The sequence below is a fragment of the Trachypithecus francoisi genome, unplaced genomic scaffold (genome assembly GCF_009764315.1).
Source record: "Trachypithecus francoisi isolate TF-2019V2 unplaced genomic scaffold, Tfra_2.0 Lachesis_group10, whole genome shotgun sequence".
NCBI classification, from domain to species: Eukaryota; Metazoa; Chordata; class Mammalia; order Primates; family Cercopithecidae; genus Trachypithecus; species Trachypithecus francoisi.
Genome location: NW_022681455.1, coordinates 32,630,216 through 32,643,277, shown reverse-complemented (window position 1 = coordinate 32,643,277; position 13,062 = coordinate 32,630,216). Strand labels below are relative to the sequence as shown.

General features: G+C 39.4%; 1 long non-coding RNA gene across 1 annotated transcript; it reads left to right on the top strand.

Moving 5' to 3' along the window:
- The first annotated feature begins 282 nt into the window (after window positions 1-282).
- On the top strand, window positions 283-3,095 carry LOC117087010. The gene is made up of 3 exons (XR_004438641.1): window positions 283-369; window positions 1,303-1,352; window positions 1,633-3,095. It is a non-coding gene; the product is annotated as an uncharacterized LOC117087010 (long non-coding RNA).
- The last annotated feature ends 9,967 nt before the right edge of the window (window positions 3,096-13,062 follow it).

Here is a 13,062-nt window from a genome sequence, read left to right as displayed (position 1 = left end):
CAATAGTTATTTTGTATATGTATTACTCTTGAAAAAAATTAGAAACATTTTGTTAACAAAATTATCTTATTGATATTCAGATTAAAGCATCACAAAGTCTATGTATTTTGTTTGGAGAATTGACACAAATTGTCCTGTTTAAGAATGTGGTACTTTTATTTATCAAACTTTTCTCTTCTTAAGTAAACTTCTACTCTTTTCTGTGGATTGCACACATGACTAGTAGACTGCTTTGATATTTTCTATGTTTATCGCTCTTTTAAGTGATATTTTTTCTGTAACAGACTTACTGGCTTAGTCTGCCAGAGACAAGTGATGCTGCTTTACTCCTTCTCATTGGCTGGAGAGGAAAGTATTTAGTGGTTTAATGTAAGCACAACTTCTGTGAATTTTTTTTTTTAAAGCAGCACCCCATATTTGGTTACACTCTGGTCTAGTAACCGCTTCCTTTGGGCAAGACAACCTTCTCCACCTGCAAGAGCCAGGCATGTGATTTAAAAAATTTCCTTTGTGGTCACTTAGTTATTCTTCTTGCTTTGAGCGTTTGAGCTGCTAGTTTCATGTATTCACTTTCAACTAAAACTGTTCTTTACAACCTCTTATAGTGAGTTTTGATTCACAGAATATTTTAGGCTCATCTACAATATAATGATTTCCCACAAATGTAAAGAATATGGATTTGTACAGTTCTAAATATCAGTAAAAGAGCATGGAGCAGAGTGTTCATATTTAACTTTAAAAAAGGTAGTATTTCCACAGGTGCTTTCAGGGTAATAAAAGTGGATTTGACTGATATTGACTTATGGGACAATATGTGAGAAACAGGCTCTGCTCTAGAGGATAGGATGAAAGGTGGGCAGGGAGTACTTATATGGTTTGAATTCCAGACACACAACCTAGTTGCCTAATTTGGAAACATCCACCAGCTTGAATATTTTTGTGAGATTCTGTTTTACATCTCTGGCAACACTAAAACAAAAAACGAGGACCATTTCAAGTCTAGCTCAGGAGAAACCATTAAAATAGTTATATTCTCCATTTAATTTTTTTCTACATTTATTTTTTCTTATTTTTTATTAATTAGAATAGGCCAGACTGCAACAACAACAATTTGAAAGTGTATGTGGCTGAAATGCAGTAGAAGTTTGTAACTCACTAATGTAACAGTAGGAAGATACTGATGATTTGTGAGTAGCTCTTCTCCAGCTGGTGATTCAGGGATCCAAGCTGCCATACTCCAATAGGGTGTCTCTCATTTTTTTTCCTGTGAAAATTAACATACTTTAATTTTTCTTCAAATAGGGAAGTCAGGAAGAGTGGCCAATTGTGATCTAGAAGATTAAGGCAAGATGGTTAGTGAAATTTGCTACAGTGTCCACTATGTTGTCATTATGACTGTAACTAATATTCATCTCCCTCCTTCACAAGTCGCTCCTGATTCCCCTCATCCTCTGAATTTAGTATAGCTTATTTTTCTGTTTGGGTGACAGAGACAACTATTCCAGAAGGGTCTATACTGTTATTTACCCTGTCCTTGCTGGATTATGATTGCTTTAGTGTCTACTGGTAGTCATTACCATGCATAAAAGTAATAAAAGATTATCGTTGTATTTCCTCTAATTTGTTCCTGAGGCATCTCTCATGAGAATGGCTATCAACTGTAGTCCCCTAATGAAGAGAAAGGAAATATGCATGGGCTCAACAACTAGGACTACAGTCAATAGTCAACAAGGATTATCTTCGTAATAGCATTGCTGAGTTCCACCACACCAGCAGTAGAGGATGACAACTGAACTCACCATATGGCCCCATTACTTAAGGAGATCAGCCAGCCAATTGGGGTCAGGTTGACTGTATCAAAACCTTCCACCTTGGAGGGGAAATGATTTATTCTTTCTGGAATTGGTATACACTTTGGATATGGATTTGCTATTCTCACATTGCCTCTAAAACCACTGCCATTCAAACACTCATGGGATGCTATGTTTAATATTGCTCAAGACTCCAAAACCCATTTAGTAACAAAGAAGATGCAGCAATGGGATAATGATATATCCCCCATTACCTAGATGTAGCCAGTCCAAAAGAATAATTGAATGGTGCTAGCTGGAAGACACTGCCCTTTAGGATGTTGTCTTTGACTGTTTGTGTTGCTATAACAAAACACCACAGACTGGATAAATTACAAAGATCAGAATTTTATTTTCTCAGAGTCCTGGAGGTTGGAAAGTCCAAGATCAAGGTACTGGCATCTAGTAAGGGCCATCTTGCAGTGTCTTCACATGGCGGAAAGTGAATCACATGTGGAAGGTGGAGGGGCAAGGGAGCCCTCCCTTCAACCTTGAGTCCTTTTATAAGGGTCCTAATCCCATCTTTGAGGGTCATGTCCTCATGACTTAATCATCTCTTAGAATGATCACATTGGGGACAATAGGGTTAGGTTTTAATATATGAATTTTGGAATTTTGATTTATGTGGTTTGTTGAATTGTCTTCTTTCTGTCTTACCTAACTGATACATTCAAATTTAACTTCTTTCCCAGATGGAGCTGTCCCAGAGAGTGAAATTTTGGCAGGAATAAACTTGACAGAGGTCAGACAAGAGCCACAAAAGTGTCTTCCATTATAAACAAGTTTCCTGTGAGAGGGGCACTTGGTTACGGGTCAGACACTTAGGCTTTAGACCATCTTCCAGAATAAATAGGCATCCCATAAAGGTATATTGTAAACCTCCACACCCAAATTCCCTAGAGCTCCAGCAGAGCAAAACTAGTTTATAGCTGTTATCATGAGAGACACCTCAAGACCAAATTAGATGAAAATATAGTAGACACTAAAACAATTATAATCCATCAAGGAGAAGATAAACAAGAGCATAAACCCTTCTGGGATTACAGCCTCTATCACCAAACCAGAACCACCACCTAGTTTTTAAACCTGCTGCAGTCTAGTTTCCAATGTACTACTTCAATCGCATGATGGGTTGTGGTTGGTATGCCCAAACTTATGATTCTATGAATATTTATAACCCTCAGCATCATATGGGCAATTTAAGTCACATGGTCACTTAGTGTGTTAAGTGCCTATCAGGAAGAAATGCACACTTGGGGCCGGGCGCGGTGGCTCAAGCCTGTAATCCCAGCACTTTGGGAGGCCGAGACGGGCGGATCACGAGGTCAGGAGATCGAGACCATCCTGGCTAACATGGTGAAACCCCGTCTCTACTAAAAAATACAAAAAACTAGCCGGGCGACGTGGTGGGCGCCTGTAGTCCCAGCTACTCAGGAGGCTAAGGCAGGAGAATGGCATATAAACCCGGGAGGCGGAGCTTGCGATGAGCTGAGATCCAGCCACTGCACTCCAGCCCGGGCGACAGAGCGAGACTCCGTCTCCAAAAAAAAAAAAAAAAAAAAAGAAATGCACACTTGGTTGTAGTTTTAGAACACATGAATTCATGAAAAATTACTGTTAGAGAAGTTTTCCAGTGGATATAATCTGGAACATGTAATATGAATGAAGTGATCAAGAGTTTGACTTGTGACTTACACTTTAGATCATTATATAATAATTTGTGTAGTCAATACTTTGTATGTCCCAGACAGTTTTCTTGAGTGTTAAGGGACTGACTCACAAAGGAGCTGAGGCTTCTTCTGTTCCTTGCTACTGATCTGTAAGTAATAAACCTGCTTCACATAACTTGTGTGTGGGCATGCTCTATTTCATCAGACTCAGATGATATGTAACCAGTGCGTGGTGGACCTAAACAGTAGCTCAGGATGCAGTGGAAAGAAGTATCTGGACTTTTTTTTCCCTAGTGGTTGGCATAGTAGTGATCTTTGCTATTCTCCACACAGTGGGGGTCCTCCTTTGGGATTGGTAATTAGTAAACCTGCTTCATAAACTGTGATTAATATACTAAAATCTCTTATGGAAAGATAGACAACATGCTAGATTAGATAGGTAATTTCGGCAGAGATGAGAAATCTGAGAAAGAATAAAATTGAAATAAAATAGAAATACATTAACAGAAATAAAAAATGCATTTGGCAAACTCATCAGCAAACTTGACACAGCCCTGGGAAGAATCAATGGATTTGAAATAGATCAATAAAAATTATTCAGAGTGAAACACAAAGAGAAACAAATAGTAAAAGTAAATTCAAAAAATAGGTCAAGTGTGGCAATCCCAGCAGTTTGGGAGGCCAGGGCTGGAGGATTGCTTGAGCCCAGGAGTTTGAGACCAGTCTGGGTAACATGGGGAGACACCATCTCTACAAAAAATACAAAAATTAACTGAGTGTAGTGATATAGACCTGTAGTCCCAGCTACTTGAAAGCATGAGGCAGGAGGATCACTTAAGTTCAGGAGGTCAAGGCTGCAGTGAACCATGACTGCACCACTGCACTCTAGTCTGGGCAGCAGAGTGAGACCTTGTTTAAAAATAAATAGACAAATAAATAAATAAATAAATAAATAAGTGTTGAACACTTTTCAGGCAAAAATATAGTACCATTTGATATGGTACTACAGCTTGTGGACACTCTGTTTTGTTTTTTCCCCCACTCTTCTTTTCTCTTTGTATTTCACGTTGGTAATTTTTATTAGGTATTTTATTGAATTGGTTTTCTTTTTAAATAAACATATTATTTTGGTTGACTTTATTTTTCAATGTTGTATTTTGAAATAATTATAGATTCAGAGGAAGTTACCAAGATAGTACAGAAAGATTCTCTATACCCTTCATCGAGTTTTCCCCAATTGTCACATCTTATATAACTAAAGTACAATACCAAAACCAGGAAATTACCCTGACACATATTGTCAAACGATTTTCAACAAGGGTGCAAAGGACATTAATTGAGGAAAGGACAGCCTTCTCAACAATGGTGCTAGGAAAACTGAAGCCCACATACAAAAGAATGAAATTGGATTCTTACCTTAGATCATAGACAAAAAGGAATTCAAAATGAATCAAAGACCTAAATATAAAGCTTAAAGCTATCAAACTATTAGAAAAAAACATAAAGGAAAATCTTCATGACATTTGATTAGGCCATGATTTCCTGGACATAACACCAAAGGCATAGACAAGACAAGAAAAATAGATAAATTAGACTTCATCAAAATTAAACCTTCTAACTCAGGAAAGGAAAAACAAATACCATATGTTCTCATTTACAAGTGGGAGCTAGGCTATGGTTACACAAAGGCATGCAGAGTGGTAAAATGGACATTGGAGACTCAGAAGAGGGGAGGATAGGATGGGGGTGAAGGGTAAGAAACTACTTATTGAGTACAATTTATGCTACTTGGGTGACAGGTGCACTAAAATCTCAGGTTTCACAATTGTACAATTTATCTATGTAACAAAAAGTAATTTGTCCCCCCAAAACTATTTATATAAAAATATTTGGCCGGCGCGGTGGCTCACACCTGTAATCCCAGCACTTTGGGAGGCTGAGACAGGCGGATCACGAGGTCAGGAGATCAAGACCATCCTGGCTAACACGGTGAAACCCTGTCTCTACCAAAAATACAAAAACTAGCCTGGCGAGGTGGCAGGCGCCTGTAGTCCCAGCTACTCAGGAGGCTGAGGCAGGAGAATGGCGTAAACCCGGGAGGTGGAGCTTGCAGTGAGCTGAGATCTGGCCACTGCACTCCAGTCCGGGCGACAGAGCGAGACTCCGCCTCAAAAAAAAAAAAAATTAAAAATTATTATTATTATTGTTATTATTATCTACAATGTGTTCAACACTATTTTTGGTGCTTTATGTTTGCCATTTCATTTAATCCCCAGCATTACTCCATGGAATAGATATTTTCATTTTGCAGTTGAAGGAACTACACTCAGAGAGATTAACCTGGATTTATAAGCAATGTATACATTATAAAGTAGCGGCAAGGAGACCAGTCAGGATGCTAAAAGCAGTAATTCACTTGGGTGGAATTGTTGGTTTTTGAAAATATAAAGTGAATCTCTTGGAAAGTTTCTACAACGTTATTGTTTTTGCCTCAAATGGCACATTACAGAAATCAATCAATTTAGTTGAATGGCAACTATACTGACAAACATGTTCCTATTACTGTTTATATCATGCCTTGAACTTTCTCTTTAATAAATGTGACATGAAAACTTTAAAACTTCTGTGCACGAAAGGACAGTGTCAATAGAGTAAACATGGTAATCAACAGAATGAAAGAAGATATTGACACATAGTGTATCTCATAAGTGATCAATATCCAAAATATGGCCAGGCATGGTGCCTCATACCTGTAATCTCAGCTACTTGGTAGGCTAATGCAGAAGCATTGCTTAGGCCCAGGAGTTCAAGACCAGCCTAGGCAAGTAGGTAAGGTAGAAAGACACTGTCTTTTTAAAAAAATCCAAGATTTGTAAAGAACTTCTAAAACCCAACAATAAAAAACAAGAGAGGGGTCAAGAATGCTGATTAGATGTAGCTCTGGTCTGTGGCTCCCACCAAGGAGAATAGAAACAGCGAGTGAACCCTGTACCTTCCGCTGAGGTATCCAGGTTTTCTCATTGGTATTGACTAGGCAGTTGGCACAATCCACGGACAGTGAAGAAAAGCAGGGTGGAGCAACAGCCTACCTGGAAGTCGCAAGAGGTGAGGGGAACTCCCACCCCAGCCAAGGGAGGTGGTGAATGATTGTGCTACCCCACCAGGGAACCAGGGAAACCATGCTTTTTTCATGGATCTGTACAACCTGATCTGTACTCCTCATCAGGAGATGTCCTTGTGTGCCCATGCCACCAGAGCCTTGGGTCCCAAGCACAGAACTGTGCAGACTCTTAGTGACTGCTGGGGTTGTGGCCAGTAGCAGCATGTTGGGGATTTCTTAAAACAACTGAGTTCCTAGGGGGAGGTGTGGCTGCCATCACTGTTGCTCCAGTTGGCCATTTTCTTGTCTTGGTGCTGGGGAGACTGAATAGTTTGCACTGGTAGGAACTCCCCACAGTGCAGCACAACAGCTGTGGCAGATCATGGCCAGACTGCTTCTTTAGGTGGGATCTGGATCCGTCCCTCTTCACTTGGTGGGGCTTCTCTGCAGGAATTACAGCAACTCCAGCTAGGGGTTTATGGACAGAACTCTGTTCATAAACTGTGGAAACTGTGGCTGTCCATCCCCTGGGGGGAGGGGTGGCCACAGTCTCCACAGTTCAACAGACTTACTCTTTCCTGCCTGTTGGCTCTGAAGAGCCTGGCAATCCAGAGGAGGGGGATTATCCCCAGCACAGTGCACCTGCTCCACGAATGGGCAGCCAGAGTGCTTCCTTAAGCAGGTCCCTGATCCCATAATCCCATGCCTCCTGACTAGGTGAGACCTCCCAACAGGGGTTGCTGGACAGTTCATACAGGAGAGTTCTGACCCGTATCAGGTCAGTGCCCTGGAATGGAGTTGCCAGAGGAAGGAGCAGACAGCCATCTTTGCTCCAGGTGCAGGAGGGACCCAGGTGAGTTGGGTCTGGAGTGGACCCCCAGCAAACCACAGCAGTTCAGCAGAAGAGAGTCCTGACTTTTAAAAGAAAAATAATCAGAAAGCAATAATAATGACAATAACAACAACAACAACAACAAAAGACCCCACAAAAACCCAACCAAAGGTCAGCATTTTCAAAGATTGAAGATAGATAAACCCATGAAGATGCAAAAAAGTCAACAACAAATGCTGAAAATACAAAAATCCAGTGTCCCTTCTCCTCCAAATGATTGCAACACCTCTCCAGCAATGGCACAGAACTGGGCTGAGGCTGAGATGGATGACTTGACAGCGGTAAGCTTCAGACAGTGGGTAATAATAAACTTCACTGAGCAAAAGGAGTATGTTCCAACTCAATGCAAAGAAGCTAAGAACCATGAAAAGACATTACAGGAGCTGTTAACCAGTTAACCAGAATAACCAGTTTAGAGAGGAACATAAATAGCTTGATGGAACTGAAAAACACAGCACAAGAACTTTGCAATTCAACCACAAGTATCAGTAGCCAAATAGACCAAGCAGTAGAAAGAATCTCAGAACTTAAAGACTATCTTACCAAAATAAGACAGGCAGACAATATTACAGAAAAAAATAATTAAAAGGAAAGAACAAAATCTCCAAGAACTATGAGATTCTGTAAAAAAGATTGAAGCTAAGCTATGACTGATTGGGGTGCCTGAAAGAGATGGGGAGAATGACCTAAGCTGAGAAACATACTTCAGGATATCACCCAGGAGAACTTCCCCAAACTAGCAAGCAGGTCGACATTCAAGTTCAGGAAATTCAGAGAACCCCAGTAAGATACTCCATGAGAAGATCAACCCCAAGACACATAATCGTCAGATTCTCCAAGGTCAAAATGAAGGAAAAATGTTAAATGCAGCCAGAGTGAAAGGCCAGGTCCCCTACAAAGGGAAGCCCATAAGACTAACAGTAGACCTCTCAGCAACACCCTATACTAGCCAGAAGAGATTGGGGGCCAATATTCAACATTTTTAAAGAAAAGAATTTTCAACCTAGAATTTCATATCTGGCCAGATTAAGCTTCATAAGCAAAGGAGAAATAAAATCCTTTTCAGTCAAGCAAATGCTGAGGGAATTCGTCACCACCAGGTCTACCTTGCAAGAGTTCCTGAAGGAAGCACTGGATATGGAAAGGAAAAACCATTAGCAGCCACTACAAAAACACGCTAAAGTACACAGACAAGTGACACTATGAAGCAACTACATAAACAACTCTGCAAAACAACCAGCCAGCATCATGATGACAGGATCAAATTCACACATAACAATATTAACCTTAAATATAAATAGGCTAAATGCCCCAATTAAAAGACACAGAATGACAAGCCAGATAAAGAGTCAAGACTCATCAGTGTGTTGTATGCAACAGACCCATCTCATGTGCGAAGACACGCATACACTCAAAATAAAGGAATGGAGGAAAATCTACCAAGCAAATGGAAAGCAGAAAAAAAAGCAGGGGTTGCAATCCTAGTTTCTGACAAAACAGACTTTAAACCAACAAAGATCAGAAAAGACAAAGAAGAGCATTATACAATGGTAAAGGGTTCAATTCAACAAGAACAGCTAACTAACCTAAATATACATCCACCCAACACAGGAGCACCCAGATTCATGAAACAAATTCTTAGAGACCTCCAAAGATACTTAGACTCTCACACAATAATAGTGGGAGATTTTAACACCCCACTGTCAATATTAGACAGATCATTGAGACAGGAAATTAACAAAGATATTCAGGACTTGAACTCAACACTGGATCAAGTGGACTTGATAGGTATCTATGGAACTCTCCACCCAAAAAAACAGAATATACATCCTTCTTGGTGCCACGTGGCACTTATTCTAAAATCGGTCACATATTTGGAAGTAAAACACTCCTCAGCAAATGCAAAAGAAATGAAATCACAACAATCTCTCAGACCATAGTGAAATCAAATTAGAACTCAGGATTAAGGAACTCTCTCAAAATGAAACAACCACATGGAAATCGAACAACCTGCTCCTGTATGACTCCTGGGTAAATAATGAAATTAATGCAGAAATCAGGAAGTTCTTTGAAACCAGTGAGAACAAAGAAATAATGTATCAGAATCTCTGGGGTCCATCTAAAGCTGTGTTAAGCGGGAACTTTATAGTACTAAACACACACATCAAAAAGCTGGAAAGATTTCAAGTCGACATCCTAACATCACAACTAGAAGAACTAGAGAACCAAGAACAAACCCCGAAGCTAGCAGAAGACAAGAAATAACCAAAATCAGACTGGAACTGAAGAAGATAGAGACACCAAAAAACCCTTCAAAAAATCAATGAATCCAGGATCTGGTCTTTTGAAAATATTAATAATATAGACAGACTGCCAGATAGACTAACAGAGAATAATAAAGGGAAAAATCAAATAGACACAATAAAAAAATGATAAAGGGGATATCACCACTGACCCCATGGAAATACAAACAACCCTCAGAGAATACTACAAACACCTCTATGCACATAAACTAAAAAATCTAAAAGAAATTCCTGGACACATACACCCTCCCAAGATTGAACCAGGAGGAAACCGAATCCCTTAATAGACCAATAACAAGTTCTGGAATTGAGGCATAATAAATAGCCTACCAACAAAAATAAAAGCCTGGGACCAGAGAGATTTACAGCTGAATTCCACCAGAGGTACAAAGAAGAGCTGGTACCATTTCTTCTGAAGCTATTCCAAATAATTGAAAAGAAGAAACTCCTCCCTAACTCATTTTATGAGGCCAGCATCATCCTGGTACCAAAACCTGACAGAGATACAACAAAAAAAGAAAACTTCATGCCAATATCCCTGATGGACACTGATTAAAAAAATCCTCAATAAAATACTGGCAAGTTGAATCCACCAGCACATCAAAAAGTTTATCCCCCACAATCAAGTTGGCTTCATCCCCAAGATGCCAGGTTGTTTCAACATATGCAAATAAATAAACGTAATTTATTACATAAACAGAACTAAGGACAAAAACCACATGATTATCTCAATAGACACAGGAAGGCCTTCAATAAAATTCAACATCCCTTCATGTTAAAAACTCTCAATAAACTAGGTATTGAAGGAACATACCTCAAAATAATAAGAGTCACTTATGACAAGCCCACAGACAATATCATACTGAATGGGCAAAAGCCAGAAGCATTCCCCTTAAAAACATGCACAAAACAACAATGCCCACTCTCACCACTCCTATTCAACATGGTATTGGAATTTCTGGCCAGGGCAATCAGGCAAGAAAAAGAAATAAAGCGTATTCAAATAGGAAGAGAAAATTGACACTCTAACATCACAATTAAAAGAACTGGAGAAACAAGAGCAAACACATTCAAAAGCTAGCAGAAGGCAAGAAATAACTAAGATCAGAGCAGAACTGAAGGAGATAGAGACACAAAATCCTCAAAAAAATCAATGAATCCAGGAGCAGGTTTTTTGAAAAGATCAACAAAATTGATGGACCACTAGCAAGACTAATAGAGAAGAAAAGAGAGAAGAATCAAATAGACACAATAAAAAAGGATAAAGGGAATATCACCACCGACCCCACAGAAATACAAACTACCATCAGAGAATACTATAAACACCTCTATGCAAATAAACTAGAAAATCTAGAAGAAATGGATATTTTCCTGGACACTTACACTCTCCCAAGACTAAACCAGGAAGAAGTTGAATCCCTGAATAGACCAATAGCAGGCTCTGAAATTGAGGTAATAATTAATAGTCTACCAACCAAAAAAAGTCCAGGACCAGATGGATTCACAGCTGAATTCTACCAGAGGTACAAGGAGGAGCTGGTACCATTCCTTCTGAAACTATTCCAATCAACAGAGAAAGAGAGAATCCTCCCTAACTCATTTTATGAGGCCAACATCATCCTGATACCAAAGCCTGGCAGAGACACAACAAAAAAAGAGAATTTTAGACCAATGTCCCTGATGAACATTGATGCAAAAATCCTCAGTAAAATACTGGCAAACTGAATCCAGCAGCACATCAAAAAGCTTATCCACCATGAACAAGTGGGCTTCATCCCTGGGATGCAAGGCTGGTTCAACATACACAGATCAATAAATGTAATCCAGCATACAAACAGAACCAAAGACAAAAACACATGATTATTTCAATAGATGCAGAAAAGGCCTTTGACAAAATTCAACAGCCCTTCATGCTAAAAACTCTCAATAAATTCGGTATTGATGGAATGTATCTCAAAATAATAAGAGCTATTTATGACAAACCCACAGCCAATATCAGACTGAATGGGCAAAAACTGGAAAAATTCCCTTTGAAAACTGGCACAAGACATGGATGCCCTCTCTCACCACTCCTATTCAACATAGTGTTGGAAGTTCTGGCTAGGGCAATCAGGCAAGAGAAAGAAATAAAGGGTATTCAGCTAGGAAAAGAAGAAGTCAAATTGTCCCTGTTTGCAGATGACATGATTGTATATTTAGAAAACCCCATCGTCTCAACCCAAAATCTCCTTAAGCTGATAAGCAACTTCAGCAAAGTCTCAGGATACAAAACCAACGTGCAAAAATCACAAGCATTCCTATACACCAGTAACAGACAAACAGAGAGCCAAATCATGAATGAACTCCCATTCACAATTGCTTCAAAGAGAATAAAATACCTAGGAATCCAACTTACAAGGGATGTAAAGGACCTCTTCAAGGAGAACTACAAACCACTGCTCAGTGAAATAAAAGAGGACACAAACAAATGGAAGAACATACCATGCTCATGGATAGGAAGAATCAATATCGTGAAAATGGCCATACTGCCCAAGGTCATTTATAGATTCAATGCCATCCCCATCAAGCTACCAATGAGTTTCTTCACAGAATTGGAAAAAACTACTTCAAAGTTCATATGGAACCAAAAAAGTGCCCTCATTGCCAAGACAATCCTAAGTCAAAAGAACAAAGCTGGAGGCATCACGCTACCTGACTTCAAACTATACTGCAAGGCTACAGTAACCAAAACAGCATGGCACTGGTACCAAAACAGAGATATAGACCAATGGAACAGAACAGAGTCCTCAGAAATAATACCACACATCTACAGCCATCTGATCTTTGACAAACCTGACAAAAAACAGAAATGGGGAAAGGATTCCCTATTAATAAATGGTGCTGGGGAAATTGGCTAGCCATAAGTAGAAAGCTGAAACTGGATCCTTTCCTTACTCCTTATACAAAAATAATTCAAGATGGATTAGAGACTTAAATGTTAGACCTAATACCATAAAAACCCTAGAAGAAAACTTAGGTAATACTATTCAGGACATAGGCATGGGCAAGGACTTCATGTCTAAAACACCAAAAGCAATGGCAACAAAAGCCAAAATTGACAAATGGGATCTAATTAAACTAAAGAGCTTCTGCACAGCAAAAGAAACTACCATCAGAGTGAACAGGCAACCTACAGAATAGGAGAAAATTTTTGTAATCTACTCATCTGACAAAGGGCTAATATCCAGAACCTACAAAGAACTCAAAC